Raw genomic sequence first — 24,019 nt, 5'->3', positions numbered from 1 at the left:
ACGGAGCAGCCTATTTTGACATGAAATAGCCTCGCGGGTACAACAGCTATTCGGTGACGCCCCCTGACTACAGTTGCCGTAATGTTGGGAAGCGATGCGAACTTGTAATTTACTAGTCGTACTAAAACGTACTGAAACATTTTGGCAGAGCACTGTGTACAACCAGTATGGATCAACAAATTCATCAATTGATCCATATATAAGGCGCACCGGACTATAAGGCGCACTGTCGACTTTTGATAAAAATTTAGGTTTTTAGGTGCGCCTTATAGGGCGGAAAATACGGTACTTGCCTTTTCAATACAACTCAAATGAGTTGACGTTATTGTGTATGTATAATAATTTCCTCTAAACATTTAGGGGCATTGGGGTTACAATAATCAGGACTTTTAACTCCCGGGTACTGCAAAACATCCACATACCTCTGCAGAAATCTGAAATATATCGTCTGTGTCTTGTTCAAGCTTCAGTGTCCTGTAAACTAATTGTCTTGTCAGACTGCTGCAACACGTCTCACTGAACTCTCTAGATCACAGGTGTCAAACTCAAGGCCCGGGGCCCAGATACGGCCCGCCACATCATTTTATGTGGCCCGCAAAGACAAATTGTGCATCAAATTCATGTCAATGCTAAAATTACAAATTGTTTTCGCTTTTAGAAAATAGCGATATTGCTAACAGTTTTTATTACCATTCATATTTTTTGAAATATTTAAACAGTTTTTATTAGTCTCTGTTTTGAATACTAGTTATTTATTTATTTTATTTTTTTTTTAAAACGTTTATTTCGAACATTAAAGAAATACAAGAAAAAAAATAAAAATACAGAAAAATGATAACTCCATAGTACAATAGAATATAAAAGAAAAAAGATATTGCATTATAATTTTCCTTTATCGTAAAATCATATTTGTTCAAAAAGGGAGTAGAAGGAAGCCTAAGCTTATCTGACTCTACCCCATGTAACTACATGTTTCTATTTAATTCTGTCAAGAATTTGTCCATAGTCAATATATTAAAGAAAAAAAAACCATATATACATTTTATACATATATATATTTATATATATATATATATATACACATATATATATATATACTATATATTTTCTCATTAAAATACAAAAGCAACTTAAACAACTTCACAGCATGTTACGGTATCCCGTCAATATTTTGTCCTTATACATTTTTTTAAACTTAGGTAAGGTACTACAGTTCTTTAATTCGTCACTGCTGGTGTTCCATAATTCCACACCTCTAACTGTTATACAATGTAACTTTAAGTTTGTTCTCACCAAATCTCTTTTAAACATACGTGTTCCTCTTAAATAATGGGTACTTTCCCTCCACTCGAACAACCTCTGGATACTGTTTGGTAATTGATTATTTTTTATTTTGTACATGAGTTGGATGGTTTTAAAGTCGACTAGGTCGTTGTATTTCAGTGAGTTCAATTTAATAAAGAGAGGGTTAGATGGTTCTCTATAATCAGCATTATTTACAAGTCGTATTGCTTTTTTTTGAAGAATGAAGATTGGATCTGTGTTTGTTTTGTATGTATTGCCCCACACCTCCACACAGTACATAATGTATGGGAGTATGAAGGAGCAGTACAAGGAATATAATGATGACTGATTTATAAGGTCTTTTACTTTATATAATACTGCTAGTGATTTTGAAATTTTTGATTTGATATACATTATATGTGGTTTCCAACTTAATTTATTATCTATAAGCACTCCAAGAAATTTTACTTCATTTACTCTTTCTATTTCTATATTATTTATTGTAAGAATTTTGTCTGTGTTGGTCGGACGGTTTCCAAATATAATATACTTTGTTTTACTTAAATTTAGTGTTAGTTTATTTGTATCAAACCAGCTCTGTAATTTTTCCATTTCAATTCAATATTCATCTAGTTTCACTAGTTTGTTGTGCAGTCTACACTATATACATACTATAATATGAGACATCCACACATATTTGGATTTCAATGGCCCTCCAAAGGAAACTATGACTATGATGCTGCCCGCGACAAAAATAGGATTGACAACCCTGCTCAAGATTGTCCAGAATGCTGCTGTTCAAGTGAAGCTTGAACAAGTGAAAGGATCATATTTCTCTTCATCTTGCTTTTAGTCCCAGCTTTACTGCACTGCCTCCATGGAAACAAAAGAACAAAGAATGTAAAAGTCTTTTTTCTTTTGACATCTGTGCAGAAATGTTTCAGCTCGTTAATCAGTTGTGCTTCATTAAAATGTTGCTCACTGGGTCATAGTTAGAAATGTCTGATAAAACTACTTGATAAAGTGACTGTGATTCTGTTACCAATACCATGTTCTGCATTTTAATCAAATTGTATTCCTGGGATGAGCAGCCATCTCATTTTTCAACATTGTCCAACATAAAACATAAAAACACATTCAACATACAGCTCAGTGGCCTAGTGGTAGAATGTCCGCCCTGAGACTGGAAGGTTGTGAGTTCAAACCCCGGCCGGGTCATACCAAAGACTATAAAAATGGGACCCATTGCCTCCCTGCTTGGCACTCAGCATTAAGGGTTGGAATTGGGGGGTTAGATCACCAAATGATTCCCGAGCGTGGCACCGCTGCTGCTCACTGCTCCCCTCTCCCCCAGGGGATGGATTAAAATCACATGGGGATGGGTTAAATGCAGAGGACAAATTTCACCACACCCAGATGTGTGTGTGACAATCATTGGGACTTTAATTAATCTTTATAGTCATGACAACTATACAAAAGAAATCCTCACATCAACATCCACTTGAAACCAATTTGAATGACAACAGTACAGACATAATAAGGTTTTTAGAGCAATTCAAAACTGGTCCGTCCGTCTCACTTGATTTAATCTGGAAATAGACTTTGAAATGTGTGTTTTGTTTGGGTTGTCCAAATATGTCCAAATTTAGTCCAAAAGTACAGTAGTTGTAGAAAGCTGGGTCTGGAAATAGACATTGAAATTTGTGCTTTGTTTAGGTTGTCCAAATATGTCCAAATTTAGTCCAAAAGTAGTTGAAGAAAATTGGGTTATGTTATAGCCCGACCAATGTGACCCAAATTTTGTCATCCAAAAACAACCGTTGATAATTGGGTTGTGTTTAGCTCGTCCAATTTGGTCTGAATTTACTCTAACAGTAGTCATTAGTAATTTAGCTACACATCAGAATTGATCAGAGCAGGTCTCATCACTTTTGTCTTTAAATTACATGCCTTGGAGGTGTGAGGTGCATAACTTATGTCAGGGCCCCAACCCTCGCAGACTCCCTTCACAACAGAGAGCTGAACTCTCAAACAGAATTGTTGGATTGAGAAATGCAATAGTGAGTGATGTAGCAAGGAAGCCTTTATCTCTTAATGTCACACAGTTTCAACCGTTTTTTCTCTACACTGGACCTGTAGTGCTCTATAGAATTATAGACACAGATTTGTACCACCATTTTCTCTGCCTGACAGTGGAAATTACAATTCTTGTCACAGAAGATCATGACAGAAGAAACCTGCTTCTCCCATATGCAGCTGAACTCCTCAAACATTTTGTGGTCAACAGCGCTGAAGTCTATGATGATAAACTCACTGTCTACAAAGCATCTCCATGAAGATGTTTCACATTTTGATTGCGCCCTAAATAAGATATATGAGACGGGCCCCCTGCTCGACCCCCTGCAGTTTGCCTACTGGGCAAACAGGTCGGTGGATGATGCGGTCAACATGGGACTGCACTACATCCTGCATCACCTAGACACCCCAGGAACGTACGCCAGGATCCTGTTTGTGGACTTCAGCTCGGCGTTCAACACCATCGCTCCCGACATCCTACACCAGAAGCTCGTCCAGCTCGCGGTGCCTGCCTCCACCTGTCAGTGGATCACCAGCTTCCTGACCAACAGGAGACAGCATGTGAGGCTGGGGAGCATCACATCCGACACCCGGACCATCAGCACTGGCGCCCCGCAGGGGTGCGTACTCTGCCCACTGCTCTTCTCTCTCGACACCAACGATTGCTCCTCAGGTGACTCTTCGGTGAAGCTCCTGAATAGCTCCTATATATACCGTAAATTCCGGACTATAAGCCGCGACTTTTTTCCAAAATTTTGAACCCTGCGGCTTATAGTCAGGTGCGGCTTATATAAGGATTTTTTTTGTGATTTTTGTGATGACTTGATCACTTTTATACACTGCGGTATCTTGAAGAAAAAAAACAACAACAAAAATACTATTTTGAAACACTACTATGGCTGCTGCTTATTCTGGTTGTGTTGCTTGTGACTATTATGAGCTTTAGTAGGAATGCACGCTAGGTGACCTGCGTCAAAGGGTTCTAAACCCTTTCTCTTACTCTGCCATGTGACTCGGAGATTACACAAAGCAGTGGCGATGTTTGGACCATCTGCATTGTATTAAAACCCAATCAATTAGCATTTAAATTCAATTCTTCTGACATTTTGCTCACCAAAAACAAGTTGTAATGAACGTGAACTTTTAATGCATTTAATTCGGAAGGTTACTTTGAACCCCGAGGCTTAAATGGCGGCGCGGCGTATTTATGGATTTTACGGCCTCCAGGGGGCGCTCTAGCAGGAAGCAAGAGCGAGACAGACGAAGAAGAGAATGCGCCGAAGAAGACGTGCTAGTTTGTGTTTTGAACATTTCGCGCATCACGCACACACCCTCATCATGGAAAACACACGAAGAAATGCGGAAATAGAGCTTAAATGGCGGCGCGGCGTATTTATGGATTTTTACGGCCTCCAGGGGGCGCTCTAGCAGGAAGCAAGAGCGAGACAGACGAAGAAGAGATAATGCGCCGAAGAAGACGTGCTAGTTTGTCAAGACGGACATTACTGAAAGGAAGCTTTTATACACAAACCGTCATTATGGGGGACAAAAGAAATGCATATGATGCCGCTTTTAAGCTAAAGGCAGTCGATGTTGATGACATTGTGTTGCATCACCCTTTTCTTTATTTCGTGGTCCCGTCTACTCTGGAGCTATACGTGTCGCTCGCTAGTTTAATGTAATTTAGCGCTTCGTGCATGAATAAAATTAGCATGAACAGACCCTCATCACACTCAAAGAAATGCATAAAAGCGACGACGAAAGAGAGACTGAGAAAGTGTGAGGCGAAGGATATCTAACGCTATTCCAATCGGACACTGAGGAGGAAGACTTCGATGGTTTCAGTGCACAGGAGGAAGATGAAGATGGCTCTTTTTTTTACTTTTACTGGTACGTTTTTTAACGAGCCCTGTTGGTGCTGTACTACCGTGTTGCTGCTGTGTTACCGCCGCGTCTCAGTGACTTTTACCGGTATGGTATGTTTTTTTTAATCCAGCCCTATTAGTCTTGTGTTACTTCCGTGTTGCTGCGGTATTACTGCCGCGTCACAGGCAGTGTTTGGAAAGAAATGTTAAGGTATGTTATTAAAACTTTAAAAAAGCTTTCTGTGTCCAGTCTTTCTTTGTTAATAACTCGCGTGCACACTTCCGTGTTGCTGCGGTACTACTGCTGCGTCACAGGCAATGTTTAGAAAGACATGTTAAAGTATGTTATTAAAACTTTAAAAAGGCTTTTGTGTACTGTCTTTCTTTGTAAAAAACGCGTGTGCACGTGCGGCTTATAGTCCGGTGCGGCTTATATACCGTTTTTTTCGTGTATAATGCGCAAAATTTAACTAATTTATTGTCCTAAAATCTGGGGTGCGCATTATACATGGGTACAAATTTTTTTTAATTATTTTTTTTAAAAAAAAGTTTTTTTTTTTTTTTTTTTAAGAAAATCATGGTACAACAAAACCAACAACAGGACTGACCGACAATAGTGTGTTTGTACTGTGCTCTGGTCATTTCGTCAAAGAAGGGATAATAGTCCTCTTCTCTTCTTGACTGACAATGAATGTGATAGTTTAATACAATCAGCAAATAACAAAATGCGTATTACAGGTAATATTTTATTTCACAACACTTTGCCTTGTTCCTTTCGTCTCTGCTGTTCACTTCAAACACGCTCCATACGAACGCAATGCTCTCGTATCAGACGCTTGCTCGATCACCTGCTCGTTTGCTGTCACAATGTACCCTACACAAATCCGAAACATTTGTTGCGGCTCCGAGTCACGACGAGGGGCAAGTTTTGGTTTCCAAGGGTGTTTTTATTCCTCTTCAACATCTCTCCCATACAGAGCCGCCTTTTTCACATGTCCGCACGTCACTTTCCTCTCTTTTCATCTGATCGCGGTGGTGCCTTTATGGGCAGTCGGAGAAATCAACGGCAACAAAAAAAAATACATCCAGCCTAGTTAAGAGCATACCAAAGACTATAAAAATGGGACCCATTGCCTCCCTGCGTGTGTGACGATCATTGGGACTTAAAAAAAAAAAAAAAAAAAAAAAGAAAATTGGGTGCGTATTATACATGGGTACAGGCTTTTTTCCAGCATCAACATGCCATTTTTAGGGTGCGTATTATACATGGGGGCGCATTATACACGGAAAAAAACGGTAAGAAAAAAACAAAAATATCCCCGAATTTTAGCTGGTGCGGCTTATAATCCGGTGCGGTATTTGCTCAGAAGAATGGTCGATATAAACAAATCAAGCAGAGGACCAAATTTTCTGGTAGAGGAAACGCTGGAGAGGAAGCAAAGTGTTGGCGGTGAGCTGTTTAAGTAGGCCAGGGACCCACTCCTTAACCAATCGCGTGTTGGCAATCAGGCCGATACTGAGCGATACCTGTTCCTCGTTCAATCAATCAAACACACCAAGGAGAGTACATGACAAAACATACACAAATAAAATCCTGAAAATCCAAAACCAGTGCCAGTCTCTGCCTCTTCTGTGCAGGAACATTTCTCGTCTGTTTTCCCAGCAGACAACATTCTACTACACATCATGGAAAATTGTAAATGCATCAAACACATTGATTGCCTCAAAGGACACTGAGATCACAAGTTTCCTTGGAGGTCACTGTGTCATTTTTATTTTACATATATTACAATTTCTTTTGAAATGTCGGGATTTTTACAATAATGCATGTTTTACAAACGGACATTAAAATAGGCACGTAACTGATTACTCAGTACTTTCTTTACTCTCAAGTCACTTTACTTCTGTTTACTTTCACTCAAGTATAATTTTGCAATGTCCAAATGCCCATGCACAAAAGAAAACATAAAAAGGATGCCTCCTCCTCGGGACATTTATTGTCTCGAGGGAGAGGCAATGTGGGCTGTTATTGAGTAGTACAAAGGCTTCCCAAAAGAAAAAAGTCCACTTCCACTTTCTAACAATATGTTATGCATATAGCATATGTTGGTGCTGACGTTGTCATACTTGTGTGTGATTTTGAAATTGGGGCTCACTGTGTAAATGGCAAACATGACGTATTGTTGTTTCTAGAGCAGGGGTGGGCAAACTTTTTGACTCGCGGGCCGAACTGGGTTCTAAATTTGGACCGGAGGGCCGAACCAGGAGCAGATGGACGTAATGTTTGTGTGAAGTAATATAAGCGACCTGTAAAGGTCATTGCATAAAAGATTTTGGCCTTTAGTAGGTAGTAAAGCATGGATATTCCAAACAAGTTTTTTGAAAACAAATGCATTTATTAACAGCAACACGGGGAGGGGTATCTGAAAATCAGAGCAGAGTTTTAACTCACAAACACCTGATAACAGAGGTGAGGAAACGGGAAACACTTCCTTAAAGTAAGCCTTAAGAACTTTACAGGTTAAGATTAGTCGCAAACAGGTAGTGCATCAATGTCCTTGAGCATCCTGCATTGTTTGAAAATGAGAATGGTCGCTAGTTTCAATCCCTGCTATGTGTACAAATCATATTCAAAATGCATTTTTTTACAACAAACTTGAGAGCCTCCCCTTCATTTTCAGTGGGAACAGTGTTGTTGGTCTCCCTTTTTTGCTAGTGCGTCATAGTCTGGAGTAAAATTTGTTGTGGCAATTCTTAGGAGAGATCCGAGGTGTTGGTCCGTTTACCTCGATCTGTGACGGGTTGATGTTGACGTTCATGTGGCTGAACGTCACGTCGCGTACGTCGAGCCAAATTGGCCACTCTTTTTTAAACACTCGGCACTGTGTCCACCTTGCTTTTCCTTGGGCGACTCATTTTAATAGAAGGATTCCAGGGGAAGGTTTGTGGGTGGCTTTAGCGTAAAACTGTATCTGAAAGCTCAGCGCGCGAATTACAAGAATGCTGTCGTCACAGCCCACGCTCTAAATTCGGGACTGATACAAATAGAGCGCGAGTGCGCCATGTCCGTACTACTGAGTACGTACACACACTTGTGAGTGTGCACCGAGCTTTCTGACACGGCTTCCGGTAGTAAATGCGCAGGCAAGCGGTTCCCCATCTACTGGGGAAACGCAGTCATTGCAGGCAAAATGACCCCAAAAAAAGTTTAATAATACAATTAATTCAGGGTTGGCGGGCCGGATTAAACGGTCCCGTGGGCCGGATGTGGCCCGCGGGCCGTAGTTTGCCCATCCCTGTTCTAGAGGAAATGATCCTGTTGAGGTCACAGCATATCTGATCACATCAGACTATATCTTACAGCCTTCATAATAAATGAAGCAGACTGAAGCCACCAGACATGATATTGCAGTTTCTAAAGGAGAAACTGTAAAATCACCCTTTGTTTTCTTTTTCATCTCTGGGACTGATTATAGCTACAAGAGGAATCTACAGGTAATACAAATGCCCATGTAGAAGTTTTGTGTCAGTATTTTCTGGTTCCTCTTTCCTCATCCTGACAGTAAAGTGCCCATAGCACTCTACATTTTCCATAGAAACACTTAACAAAATGAGGCGCACTTAGTAGCATAACAGCCTTTTGCCATTGCTTCACAGGTTCTCTACAAAGGTCAATTGCTCTCATCGGTAATCTATACAGGGTGTCATCTAAGCACTGATATTCATGACTATGTGGCCAGGCCCATCGTTTAAGGTAGGAAACACACTGTCGACATTCACAGGTTAATGCTCCTGTCAGCATTTGCATTACAGTATCTTATTCCCCTTGCACACACACAATTAACATAGATACAGAGACAATAAAAAGGCTGTGGCCAAGGTTAATCACATGCACATTTCATTCCACCCTGACGTGAGTAGAACATGCTCTATTGCTAATGTGGTTAGAATGATTTATGGAGATCAAGGACTGAATAATTCAATAGCAATAACATTATCATGAGAGCGTAAGGTAATATATATTCATAGAGTTGCTCCCTTGTTTTCACCTAAATTACGTACATCTAACCTTGAGTGTGTCTGTTATCCAGAGCTGATCAAATGATGATGAATTATAACTGTGATGTCTATGATTGAGAGGCAATACATTTGTATTTTGTAAAACAAAACGTTATTGGCTCCATTTGAAATACATATACAATAATTGTTGTTTGGATGGGTCATGTCTAGGGGTGTACATCAATTTAATCAATGTATCTATGTGTCTGCCCCTCGATCCAGCTTCATCGATGAGAACTGGATTTACATCGATGCTGGCCATATAGCGACACGACATAATTTTTATAAGTTATCAATCGATGTAATCGATACAGTGATCCCTCACCACTTCGCGCTTCATCTTTCGCGGTTGCGCTACTTCACAGGTTTAAAAGTGACGGGAGAACGGCATTCAAATACACGCTGATAGCGCGGGCGTGCCTCTGAGCAATGTGTGTCACTGCGGACAAGCGCAACAGGCAGTCTGTCACGAATGAGGAAGAACAACACGAACTGTTTATTTAGGGAATGCGAAAAGAGGAAAAGGGGAAACGGGAAGTAGAACTGCAGCAGAGCGGGTGCAATAGGCAACTGAAGAGCCGGTCGCGTCGTGGTGGCATCACGTTACACAGCGGATCAGACAAACGGGAATCAGGTAGGACAACCAGCCAGGCGTACTGCTACACAGAGGACCAGGCAAACGGGAATCAGGTGGCAGGCGTGTGTCTGTTAAAACAGACGAAACGGCGAGGACCAAACGGCGAGGACGAAATGGCGAGGACTGACCGGCGACGAACGGCACTATATAAATGCCCTAATCAGCGGGTAACACGGAACAGGTGGTGTGGTGGCGATCAGCGCCAATTAGCACGCACAGTTCTGTACTGGCGACGCGCGCCCCTGAGGTCTACTGCGGAGGGGACGTCAGCCGCCAGCAGGGCGAGAGTGGAGACGTGACACAGCCGCACACAAAATGAAAATGCACCGTCGTGCAGAAAGAGTCGGGACAGCGGCAATGAGCGCTGATAGCGTGGGGCGAGCCTGTGAGCAATGTGTGTCACTGAGGACACATGCGGGGTGCGCAGCTGGCTGGAAATAAAGGGCTGCCGTCCAGGGGTCGGGACAGCGGCCATGAGTGCTGATAGCGCGCGCTGGGCATGCCTGTGAGCAATGTGCTCCACACTGAGGACAAGCGCTGGGTGTGCAGCTGGCTTCCACGCACGTAGGAAAAAAGCACTGCCGTCCAGGAGTCGGGACAGAGGCGTGAGCGCTGATAGCGCGGGGCGTGCCTCTGAGCAATGTGCATCACTGCCGACGTGCTGAGTTCAAGGGCAGGAGGCAGCAGGGGTCGCATATAGTATAGTGGTGCACTCGCCTGTCTTGCGTGCAGGTGCCATGAGTTCGGTTCCCGCATATGCTGGTGTGCGTGCGTGTGCGTGACAGGAAAAAAGTAAAAAAAAAAAAAAGCAGGAGGCGGCATACGGTCACGTGCAAGGGAAGAAGCATCAACCGGTGCAGAATTCTTAAGGACTCAGGACATGACACTATCACGTGTTTGTTCTTTTATTTACTGTAAAGGTAATGCACAGAACAGTGTGGGAATGGTTATTAAGGGAATGGGAAATGTTTATGTAGCGTAAAAGTATTGGGGAGGGTTTAAAAATATTTAATATTGTGTACTGGACCACAATGCAACAGGAGATTCACATGCAACCGTGACTCACTTTGGTTTCACTATGCATGATCTTAGTCTAGTCTGGTAATATGGAAGATGGGCAAGTTATAATTAACTTCGGTCATCAAGAAACCGTATGTGTTGGAAATTTCAACACAGTGGTCACTATATACCTAATGAGACAATTTTTGACTAAAAATTCCGAGTACTGTATTTCTTTTCTTCTTTTTGCTTGTGATCTCATCAAAATGGTTTTTGATTTGGACTTTGTTTTTTCTTGTGTCCACAATGTCTGTCTCATCAAGTTATTGTGTGCACCGGTGCTTGTTTGCCCGTTCCTTTGTGTTACCCAATCAGCTCTAGCCTACCCTTCATATCTTGTCCAGGTGTTCCTCGTTGTCTAGTTCATCTGTACTAACTTCCCTGCTTTCTTTAGTGCTTTTGGTTCATTTTCTTCTTTTTGTCATGTCTAGTCATAGCCTAGTCATATATGTTTGATACTTTTTGTTCTATGTTTTGGGGCTCATATGTAGTATTATTTAGTAAAACCAAAGCAGCTCAGTGGCCTAGTGGTAGAGTGTCCGCCCTGAGACTGGAAGGTTGTGGGTTCAAACCCCAGCCGGGTCATACCAAAGACTATAAAAATGGGACCCATTCCCTCCCTGCTTGGCACTCAGCATCAGGGTTGGAATTGCAGAGGACAAATTTAACCACACCCAGATGTGTGTGTGATGATGATCATTGGGACTTTAACTTTTTGGGACTTTTATTTTGTTTTTATTATCGTTTTTTTTTTTCAAGCAAACTGTGCACATTCTTTAATTGGCCACAATTAATTGTACAGCGCTATAAAAAAAATGTGCCTGTCACACATTGAGACGATGATGTCCTGTGTTAGAGATACTTGGTGCCGGTGAGCCAGCTCTTAGTTTGCCCAATACACACAAAGTCCAAAACGAAATGAATCCAGCCTTGTGCAGTCAATCCAAAACAAAATGAAACTCAACAAGGATCTCAACAATGTCACCTATCCCGTATTACTGCTGCTGAAATACATTCCCATAACATGATAAACCAGGTTTTCGTATTGCACACGTAATGAATAGTAGTTTCCTCCTAAAATGTTAATGCACAACTTTCTAGACTAGAGTTTTGACCCCAAGGTTCTATGAGTCCTTCGGGTTCCTTTGGCCAAAACCCTAGGCTGGCTTCCATGTGCCTCTTACTCAGTAGGGCCTTCCCACTGGCATTATACAAAAGTGATTGATTGATTGATTGATTGATTGGTTGATTGATTGATTGATTGATTGATTGATTGATTGATTGATTGATTGATTGATGCAGATGTCATTATTATCATTCTGTTGTGGTAGTGCCGTGTATGTGCATGTTCCTATCACTAATCTTTGTTTAACCACAAATCACTTAAATAAGGCTAAAATTGTATTAATGTCTTTGTCTATGTGACTGTGGTTTAGTATTAAGCGGATGTGTTTTATAAAGTACAGGAGATCCATTATATCTTTAAAAAAAATACATAGCTTTGTGAATTGTTTTAGTTTTTTTCATGTCTGTGAATGACATTAGATTAGTTTTGTGTGATCAGAGAAAAACGTGTCTCTCAGGTCTGAGAGGCGAATCCTCAAGACTCTTGCTGATTGTATTTTTTTGCAGCTCACTAATCATATTTTGCCCGCTTGAGGGTGCGATCGAACTTCTCTCTGTCTCTCCATCAAGAGATGTTTCAGTTTTTTTTCCATTAAAGCTGTGTGTGCTTCTGCTATCAGTCTTTGTAATGAGTGAAGTTACTGACATCAGCCACATTCTTTCTGCTGCTGTATGCAATATGTTTATGACACGCCCGGTATGATTGAATGCATAGTAATTATATCACAATGTTTTTACAAGCTGTCTTGTCTTTCATATACTGAGCAAATCGAAATAAACCTTCAAAACGTTGTAGTCTGTACAAAGCAAAAGATGCGTTTGTGAAATTGTAGATACATTGTTTTGCAGTTCACGCTGTTCCCAAATATGGCCTATAAAGTGAATATAAAAAAGTGTACACACAGGGGTGTGCCAGATGAGACCAAGATGAAATTTTACAACTGAAAATCTGAGGATTGGAACACCCAGGAAGTTGGGTCAATTTGATCCAACTTTTGGTTCTTTTGCAAAAACACAGCAATTTCTTTAGATGTTTTGTACAATATAGTGGATTTTCTTTGTGCAAAACAACTGGTCCTAGTCTAAACCCAAATTTTGGACATAGAAGCTCTCTGCTTGACAGTAACAGTGTCTTGTTTTTGTTGTTGTTGAAAATGTTCATTCTCAATTAAATTATACAGGTTATAGGTCACACTGATGGTAGAATATGTACGTATGTCTTTTTTTTTGTTCTAATACTTTCTAAAATATTTATCATTCTCAATTAAATTATACAGGTTATAGATCACATTGATCATGGGAAATGTTTTGAAATGATTAAGCTTGGTCTCCATTTTTTTTGGTCATAAAAGCCTGGCAGCAAACAGGCGTGTAGAATTTTATTTCCACTGTATATACCACATTTTGCCCATAAAATGTATCATTTGAGTTTTTTAATGTAATGAACTTGTGGGCCTTGGAGGCGCTTGTCGTGAAGACTCAGAATTTGACATTCGTAAAGTGTGTTGTGGTTGTGACTTGGCTGTCTGATGGGCATGGCTATATATTTCATTGAACCATCTTAAAATATGCCCATAAATGACTTGATTGTCATGTCTCATGAATACACCATAGCGTGAGAAGTGAAGGTGAAAGAAAAGTTATGACGCAGTTTCAACCTCTGAACCTGAGTTGGCAAGGCATCTTGTCGAGAGTTGGAGGAGCAAGATACAGAGGTTTGAGCTCTTCTGCACTTCCATTTCAGAGAAATCCAAGAATGTGCAGTGTGCAATATTTTAAGGAAGTGATTGAATTATTTTAAACTGGTTTAAACTTTTGTCAGGAACGAGGCAGGGCGACAAAATGCAGCACTGATCTTTATTGAATAAAGAGAAGTGGAAGGCCCGACTGCCGGCTTGGCTGGTGTAATTGGGCAGCGAAACAGGAACTGGCGGATGCCCGGGACAGAGTCGTAGCAGAGTGCTGGCCTCGGAACGAGAACCTGACTGACGGCAGGAACTAACCTGGCGGAGAGAGCAGCAGCGCAAGTGCACCGGGCGGAAGAGTGCAGCCCGTAGTCGTGGTCGGGGGCAAGGAGGTGGTCGAGGCAGACGGCGATCAGAGCGTGGTCAAGGATGGGCAAGTGGTCAGGACGGGCAGCGAGCAAGTCGAGTCGGGTCGGTACACGGGCAATGTCAGCAACGGGAATCATTATGTCAGAGCACAGTGAGCACAGTGGCGGCGTCACGGGCAGGGTAGGTGGACGAACCGACAGTGACTGGCTGGGTTCACTGGGTTTATGTAGGGCTGCCCTAACGAGCAGTGGTAGGAGCTGGTGATTGGGGGTGTGGCTGAGAGTGATGATGTTGAGGAAAGGAGTGACTGGATGGCAAGTGACGCAGGCCCGTGACAACTTTGAGGACAGCGTGAAGGCCAAAACAACTGTGCTAAAGGAGAAGTTGTAGAACTGTTAGCAGAAAACAAAGCTTATCTTAAACATGACATTTGCTTCATGAGACAAAGAAGTCAGAGTTTATTGATTCATAGGTAACACATGAGAGGCGAAGTGAGAGGCAGACTGTATAGAGAGACCCATCTAATCCTTGTACAAGCCATTGATATCTGCTATACAAGATAGCAACCAGCCATATAAAGTCACTAATAAAAGTTGAAATGAACAGACTAAATCTCAGAAAAAAAACACGAAATTAAAGCAATCCAGATTTAAACAATGAACAATAAAAAAAATTCCTGCAATAGGCCAACTGTGTTAGACATGAACAAACAAAATCACCTTGCCAAGGTGAGCATTCTCAAACTCAGTAGCACCAACAGAGAAATAAAGTTATTGTTGTTGCGCAAAATGAAGATGACATGTCTATTAGCACAGGACCATGAAAAACATGAATGTGATGGAGTCTGCACAAATAGAAAGTGAGGAAGCCTGAGAATAAACAAGAAAAGTAACTTTTGTAGTGGATATGGGCACGCACTGCAATGCGATGTCATATAACATTGTTGGAGGGAAAGTTGAGTGTGTTTCCTTACTGCTACAGGAAAAAGGCAACATTAAAAAATACCAACGCACACGACCGGAATCCATCTCCAGAATACCAAAATTTGTCACATTCATGGTTTTATTATTCATCCAACACCATCTTACATCTGTTGCATAGATTACTTATGGTTTCCAAAAATGTCAATAGCATCACAACATAAAAATAACTGCGTTTTTAAACGTGAAATAGAAAAGTTGCCTGCTGTGAAAATAGAGTTCATTCTCCTTTTGAGCAAGAGGACGTGCTGAAGACGATTTTACAGCTTTACAAACAAAAACAAAAAAATTACATGGCAGGAAATAGTCTCTAACCGAATACAATGGCATGGCAAGTTTTGTTCAGCTTTATTTCGTGCTTTTGGGGGTGCGGCATTAATTATCGGATTTTATCTGTTGATTGTTCTTGTCTATTTTACTGCCATCTACTTTTATTTTTTGTTTATCATCGTTTAATGCTATAATGTGCATTTTGGGATCTCCCTTCAAATAAAATACATAAAATCTTATCAGAAATAAATAAAATCTAAATAAAATCTATAATTCTTGTTAATAACATTTTGGAAAATGGCTTTTTACATATATTAATGTATTTCTTGCATTAACTTTTCTTATTTGAGTAAGACGATTTGAGAAAGACCCCTGATTCACACACATATACTGTCTACTCTGTGTGCTATTGGGAACAAAGTAATTTACCATTGAGGTATCATACAGGCGGCTCGGTGGGGCACTGGGTAGCACGTCCGCCTCACAGTTAGGAGGGTGCGGGTTCGATTCCGCCTCCGGCCCTCCCTGTGTGGAGTTTGCATGTTCTCCCCGGGCCCGCGTGGGTTTTCTCCGGGCACTCCGGTTTCCTCCCACATCCCAAAAACATGCTTGGTAGGCCGATTGAAGACTCCAAATTGTCCCTAGGTGTGAGTGCGAGTGCAAATGGTTGTTTGTCTCTGTGTGCCCTGCGATTGGCTGGCAACCGGTTCAGGGTGTCCCCCGCCTACTGCCCGATGACGGCTGGGATAGGCTCCAGCGCTCCCGCGACCCCCGTGGGGACTAAGCGGTTCAGAAAATGGATGGATGGATGGTATCATACATGCATGTCATTCTTTAGCTCAGCTATATATGCATAGGTGATGTTAGTTTATAGGACTTTTTCGTTGTTGATGACTCCCTCTTGTTCATGAAAAACATGAATGTGATGGAGTCTGCACAAATAGAAAGTGAGGAAGCCTGAGAATAAACAAGAAAAGTAACTTTTGTAGTGGATATGGGCACGCACTGCAATGCGATGTCAGTCAAAACATTTAAAGCAGTGGATGTCAGAAGTAGGCTCGGAGCGAGTAAAAGCAAAGTTGTTGCTTTCTTGGACAGAAAATAGCTCAAGCTGGCGAGACAAATACATAAATAAATAACATTGTTGGAGGGAAAGTTGAGTGTGTTTCCTTACTGCTACAGGCAAAAGGCAACATTAAAAAATACCAACGCACACGACCAGAATCCATCTCCAGAATACCAAAATTTGTCACATTCATGGTTTTATTATTCATCCAACACCATCTTACATCTGTTGCATAGATTACTTATGGTTTCCAAAAATGTCAATTTCTTGCATTAACTTTTCTGCATAGGTGATGTTAGTTTATAGGACTTTTTCGTTGTTGATGACTCCCTCTTGTTCATTAGTTCATCCGTGAAAAGACATTTAACCTTCAAGCTTATTGGGTTTGCACCGAGTGCTTCGGTAAATCACGTACTATGCACTTAAACTCAGCCAAAGTAATTTACCAAACTCGTTATTGTCTTTTTCACCATTTCTACACGCACGCGCACGCACACCTGACCAAGAGTGCACTATCATTCAAAATAAAAAATAACAAGTTTCCTTTTAATGTCTTACACATTATATTACTTCAAATATTGATTTTCTTTTTTAATATGGACTTTTCCAAGAGGGGACTTCAAGGCTTAAGTAATGTCTGACCTCTAATACCTAACGGTGATACCTAATCCTTTTGGGATTTGGTGTATACTGCCAACAATATCTTTAAATGAATAAAATGAAAATTAATTTTTACAATTGCAATCAATTCAGCATTTAAAAATTTGCCTAAAAAAACTAAGACAACACAACAAAAAGCTTCATTTTTTTCACTTGTGTTTGAAGTTTTTACAGTGGTCTCTGAATGTGTCTTGTTTCATATGTGTGTGTGAATAGTCATACTCAATATGATTGGTTGAATTATTGCAGATATTTTATTGTTTTAAAATCTTTGTTTTTTTCACATATTCTTCAACACACACAAACACATACACGGGTGCACAGCTTACACGCGCTGTTTGTTCAAGTTCAGTAGTATTTTAGATAGTGACAGTTTTTTTATTTTAGTCACAATAAATAAGTCAAGATGTGAATGAAGTGTAGAAATTTTTTCAGGAGCACATGTATATACTAGATTGTAATCAATCAAACAATTAGATGTCAAATCAAGGGGTTAACTTGTTACAAAAGTAACAATACAGTAATGCATTAGATTTAAGCAGTAATAAAATTATAGAGCAAGTTACATTTTTTTTTTTAATGTTATGTAATATTATTTGTTATTAGTTTGCAGTTTGGCAGTAGTAGGTCCATGACCTATTCGAGATCAAGGCGCTCCTGCCATCACAAGCCACTCAGCTGACTGGGTTATAGCAGTGGGTAGATGGGACTCATTAGCCCTGTTAAGGCAGTCCACCTAAGGCAGTGCTTCTCAACAATTTTCTGTGATGCCCCCCCAAGGGAGAAGAAAACATTTCGCGCCCCCCCCATGTTATTAACATTAAAGAAAACAAAATATAAATAAAAAAGAAAGCTCAACTTACAATAAAGAATAACTATTAATAACATTGTTTTTTAATCTGTAACAGAACAGATTCAATGTGCTTCACTTTGCCTGAAATTAAAAATAAATTATAATTATTTAAACTATAAACATTCTTGACCAACTGCCATTTTATGCTGGAAAAAATACAATAACATAATAATAAACATACATAATATTAAATTAAATAATAGCAATAAATAATATTCAATTCAAAGTAATCAGCAACATTAACTCAGGAGCACAATATATAAAACATTTTAACCTACAAAACAAAAATGAATAAAACAATTTGTGCTCAAAATGAGGCAGCATGACGGAGACCATATCCACGGCTGCAGGTAGTATCAGCTCTTCTGCAATGGTGTGTTTTTTTCTTGCACTGAGCAATTTGGTACGCTGCTCTATATGATGCTTACTGTGCTTGCTGATTGACTGAAGTAGCACAAAGTGGGATGATTGTTGGCAATATTCAGCCCGTTTTTGCTGAAAAACCTCAAGCATCTTGTCAGCGTGATTGGGGTGCAATGACTTTATAAGTGCCACCTTAATTTATTTGGCTTCATACTGTCCGCTGCCAACATTGTAAGGCAAAGTAAACACACCGGTCTTTCCTCGTCTCCCATCGTAGTCGCACTGAAGCCGAGCGCTATGTACGCTTCGTCATATTTCCTTGTCTTAGCTTTGGTGTGACTCTCAATTCTTTTATCGCCGTCTCTCTCCGCCGTTCTTTTCAACCCTGTTAAATATTTTTCCATGCACTTTTTATCGCCTGCTCTGTGCTGTGTGTGCGTATGTTCCGTGCGCTCTACACTGTATAGAGCGAATACTCCTTGCGCACACTCTTCCGGTGATTCTGCCACTCCCGCCTACTGCAGTGGATGTCTAATTACCTTTTAATCTAGTACAGCCAAAAGAAAAGCATGTTCCCTGGTGTAACACGCGCCCCCCTTGGTATCGCACCGCGCCGCCTTGGGTTAGTGCCCCCCCCGTGCCTCTGAGGAAGGTTTTTTAGCCTGAGGCTAGGAGAAGGTCACTCTGATGTAAAACCTACAACCTGATGGTCGCCACAGCCATCTCAGCCTGTCTATGCCACTGTGGAGTGTCACCTGGCCCAAAGAGTGGAATTGGTGTGCGCGAGCTGATCCCCACTTTAAGCAACGAGCGTAGGCGGGAAGTAAAGTCCTGCAGCGATGGGAAAGAGGCTACACAGCAGGTGCATGATGGCATTGGGAGCTGCAGTTTCAATCCCGCATGCAGGCGGCTCAGAAGCTATGGTCGTTTGGTTTCTGACCCAAGACAACAGTATCATTCGGCAGGGCCCTGGGTGACCAAGCACGCCCTGTTTAGGGATAGCCCTGTTTACTCCACATTGAGACTGACCTAAAAAAGATGGTTTAAACATGGCTTCTTTCACTCAACCCGGCTGGCTCACCACTGCCAACGGGCATCACAACACGCGGTGCGAAAAGAAAAACAAATAACCTGATAATCGCATGCTGGAATGCATGCACAATGACGGACTCAGACAATAACGATCGTCCTTGAAGACGCTCAGCAGTCGTCAAAGAACTAGCAAGGCTTGACATAGACATTGCTGTACTCAGCAAAGTGCACTTTGCAGACCAAGGGTCACTCACCGAGGAAGGCACAAGATACACACTGTTCTGGTCAGGAAAGTCGAAAGAAGATTGTCAACTCTCAGCGGTCCGGTTTATGATTAAGAGCGCCATCGCACATCGGTTACACAGTTTGCCAGTTGGACATTCTGACCAACTCATGTCACTCAGGCTCCCCATCAACTATAAGGATTTTGCCACTATTGTTAGCATGTATGCCCCAATCATGCAGGCCGACAATGGAGTTAAGGAGGCTTTTCTATAGCAATCTGCACAACCTTTTACAGTGTGCCAGGACAAGCTTCTCATCATGGGAGACTTAAACGCCAGGGTGGGCCACGACTCTGATGTATGGAAGGACATCCTAGGGAAACATGGCATAGGCAACTGTAACGGAAATGGCTGCTGCTGGAGTTCTGCTCTGCACATGACTTGATGATCACTAACAGCCTGTTCCAACAGAAAGAGAGATTCAAAGCTACCTGGAGGCACTCACGCTCCAAAGACTGACATCTTCTGGACTACGTCCTGATGCGACAGCGTGATAGTACAGACGAACTACACAACAGGGTGATGCCGAGCGCGGATTGCTACACGTATCATCGCTTGATCCGTTCCAAGATTGTTTTCACTTTCAAGCCCCCTCCAAAGAAGAAGGGCCCACAGTTTAAGAAGCTACAGTGGTCGTGAGGGTTTGTGGAAGATTCTGGCACGCCTTTGCTGCCCCCCAAAGTTCCTCATCATCCTACGCCAACTGCATGAAGGCCAGATGGGACAAGTGAAGCACAACGGGACTCTGTCCGGCAGCTTCCCCATCTCAAACGGCGTCAAACAAGATTGTATCCTCACGCCAACTCTGTTCTCCATCTTCTTCAGCATGATGCTTCGTGAGACCAAAGAAGACTTGAAAGACTCACGACAGACGGCATCTATATCTGCTTCAGAACCGATGGAAGTCTGTTTAACTTGCTGCGCCTTCTGTCCCACACCAAAATCACAGAAGAGATGCTCATGGACCCGCTCTTCGCAGATGACTGCGCCCATACGGAGCAAGCCTTGCAGCACATTGTCAACTGTATTGCTGAAGCAGCAAAAGCCTTCAGCCTCACCAGCAGCCTGAAAAAGACAAAAGTGCTATATCAACCGGCCCCCAATAGAGCATATTCCCAACACCAAATCAGCATCGAGGGTACCAGCCTGAATGCAGTAGAGCACTTCACGTATGTCAGTAGTGTCATCTCCAAAGACGCATCTGTCGCCAAGGACCTAGACCAGGGATGTCCAAACTACGGCCCGCGGGCCAACTGTGGCCCGCGGTCCAGTTTTTATTGGCCCGCAGCAAATTCTGAAAACATAATTGAATATGGCCCGCACAAGAAGCTTGAGCTCAACTCTGTTGCACTTCTCACTTTCAACACTAGATGGAGCCCGCCACACAAATGAAATTAAGCGAAGAAAAACTTTTACCGCGAGTCCCCAGAAATGGCTGCACCGAAGAAACGCAAAATAGCAAGTGAGTGTAGAATATTTCAAACACGTTGGGAAAATGAGTATTTCTTCAAAGAAATCAACAGAAAGTGTGTCTGTTTGATTTGTAATGAAGATGTTGCTGTGATGAAAGAGTATAATGTCCGCGCATTTACTCGCGGGAGCCGTGTCAGAAAGCTCGGTGCACACTCACAAGTGCGTGTGCGTACTCAGTAGTACGTAGTAATTTCATCTATCAGTGCCGAATTTCGAGTGTAGGCTGTGACGTCATTATTCTCGTAATTCGTGCGCTGAGTTTTCAGATACAGTTTTACGCTAATGCCACCCACAAACCTTCCCCTGGAATCCATCCATGCATTTTCTGTACCGCTGTATCCCCACGGGGGTCGCGGGCTTGCTGGAGCCTATCCCAGCTGTCATCGGGCAGTAGGCGGGGGACACCCTGAACCGGTTGCCAGCCAATCGCAGGGCACACAGAGACGAACAACCATCCGCACACGCACTCACACCTAGGGGCAATTTGGAGCGCTCAATCAGCCTACCAAGCATGTTTTTGGGGATGTGGGAGGAAACCGGAGGGCCCGGAGAAAACCCACGCGGACACGGGGAGAACATGCAAACTCCACACAGGGAGGGCCGGAGGTGGAATCGAACCCGCACCCTTCCGTACTGTGAGGCGGACGTGCTAGCCAGTGCGCCACCGAGCCGCCTCCCCTGGAATCCTTCCATTAAAATGAGTGGCCCGAGGAAAAGAAAGGTGGACACTGAGTGCCGAATGTTAAAAAAGAGTGGACAATTTGGCTCGACCTACGTGTGTGAAAAGACGTTCAGCCACATGAACGTCAACAAAGCCCGTCACAGATCTAGGTTAACGGACCGACACCTCGGCTCTATCCTAAGAATTACCACAACAAATTTTACTCCAGACTATGATGCACTAGCAAAAAAGGGAAACCAACAATACTATTGATTTCTTTATTACTTTATTTAGATGTATTCTTTCACTGATTCTTCAAGATGATGAATTTGGTCAGAATGTTTGCCGTTGGATGTGATTTCGCCTCATTAGATAAACATATTTCATAAATCTGATCTGCAGGCGCTGAAGTGATGGAGACTGTTATTCATCATAACAGTGTCGTATTTAATAAGAATCACTGATAGTAGTTTTTTGGTGAAATATTTTTTTAATCCTGTTAATAAATGCATTTGTTTTCAAAAAGTTTTTTTTTAATATCCATGCTTTAGTATCTACTAAAAGTAAAAACCTTTTATGCAATGACCTTTACATGTCATTTATATTACTTCACACAAACACTACATCCATCTGCTCCTGGTTCGGCCCCCCGGTCAAAATTTAGAACCCAATTCGGCCCGCAAGTCAAAAGGTTTGCCCACCCCTGACCTAGACAGTCGCCTTGCCAAGTCCAGCAGTTCTTTTGGTCGCTTCTCCAAAAAAGTCTGGCAGAATCATGCACTGCGATTTTCCACAAAAGTGCAGGTCTACAGAGCCATTGTGGTCCCTACCCTCCTGTATGGAGCTGAAACCTGGGTTCTGTACCGCCCGCAGATACTGGAACGCTTTCATCAGCATTGTCTCTGAAACATTCTCGGCATCAAGTGGCAGGACTTTGTCTCAAATGAGGATGAGCATGGAGTCTATTATCCTCAAACAACAACTTCGTTGGGCAGATCACCTAGCCAGGATGGATAGTGCACGCTTGCCGAAATCAATCCTCTTTGATCAGCTCAAGGAATGGATACGAAACCAAGGACCCCCACAAAGCACTACGAGGACCAGCTGAAGAAACAGCTCTCCCTTGCAGGCATTCAGTCATGGCAGCATCTAGCTACAGAAAGACTCAGTTGGCGTTCTAGCATCAAATCCACCAGCCTGAAGTTCGAGGCAGAAAGAAGCGAGGCCTCACGTTATAAGCGTCAAAGACAGAAAGAGCAGACAGCAGCACAAGCCCAGCTTATTCAAGCGTTCATCTGCCTCAAGTGCAACAGGTCTTGTGCATCCCGAATTGGACGTTTCAGCCACCAGAGGGCTTGTAGAAATTCAACTCTGGCCTTCCTACTATCCTTGCAAGCGGTGAAACCACCAAGAAGAGAAGAGAAAAATATTAGTTACTAAATCTCATAAGGAGTTACAAATGCGGGCACCACTCAAAATCAATCATTATATTTTAACAGGACCATAATGATGTTTTACAAAGTAATCTTCCCGTTGTGATAACTGCTAGTAATAATAATTTTGACTTTCCCAGGAAAACTATGCAACAATACTGGAAGCAAAGCCCCAAATACTTTATTTTTCACACTTCACTTCAAAGTATGGGCATATGGATTTGGGGCGTAGAATGGTCTATCTGACAAACTTAAAGAAAGGAAGACAGTTGTACATTTGAAAAGAAATTTGTCATTTAATGTACTAGGAAAATACAGAGTGAAAGAATGATCTTTATTTGCTGAAATCATTTTTTGATCAAGACACATTTTATCAAGTTCTTAGGGATTTTATTACTTCTATATGGTTGTTGGTGTTTTCTTGTTTCCCTCTTTTTTCTTCTCCTATGAAATGTAAAGTTTTGTGGTTCTTGATGAGTATTGGTCATTTGATGCTAGGTTTTGTCGCAAAATGTGCGTGTGTGCCCGTGTGCGTGTGCGTGTGTGCGTGAGGATCAACAGAAAATATTTTTTTTATTTTGGGGGAAATTAAGATTGTGAGCAAGGTTAGGGCATTTATAAAGCTTTCAGCCTTAAGCCTTTGGACCAGCCACGGCATTTTATTTGCACTACATATCTGCAGATATTGGTGTGTAAATGTGAATGTTGTTTGAATAAATAAATAATAATTTAAAAAAATGTAGCGTCTCTCGATCTGCTCCTTTGTGGCAGGAAATGTGTTTGTG

The 24,019-nt window shown here is 41.8% G+C and overlaps 1 long non-coding RNA gene across 1 annotated transcript; it reads left to right on the top strand.

The window, feature by feature from the left end:
• The first annotated feature begins 5,631 nt into the window (after positions 1-5,631).
• Positions 5,632-21,336, top strand: LOC119132928. The gene is made up of 3 exons (XR_005100010.1): positions 5,632-5,648; positions 6,415-6,422; positions 21,240-21,336. It is a non-coding gene; the product is annotated as an uncharacterized LOC119132928 (long non-coding RNA).
• Positions 21,337-24,019: the final 2,683 nt, after the last annotated feature.

Source organism: Syngnathus acus, chromosome 13 (assembly GCF_901709675.1).
Source record: "Syngnathus acus chromosome 13, fSynAcu1.2, whole genome shotgun sequence".
NCBI classification, from domain to species: Eukaryota; Metazoa; Chordata; class Actinopteri; order Syngnathiformes; family Syngnathidae; genus Syngnathus; species Syngnathus acus.
Note: the sequence above shows the minus strand (reverse complement) of the source record. Positions and strands in the feature narration are given on the sequence as shown.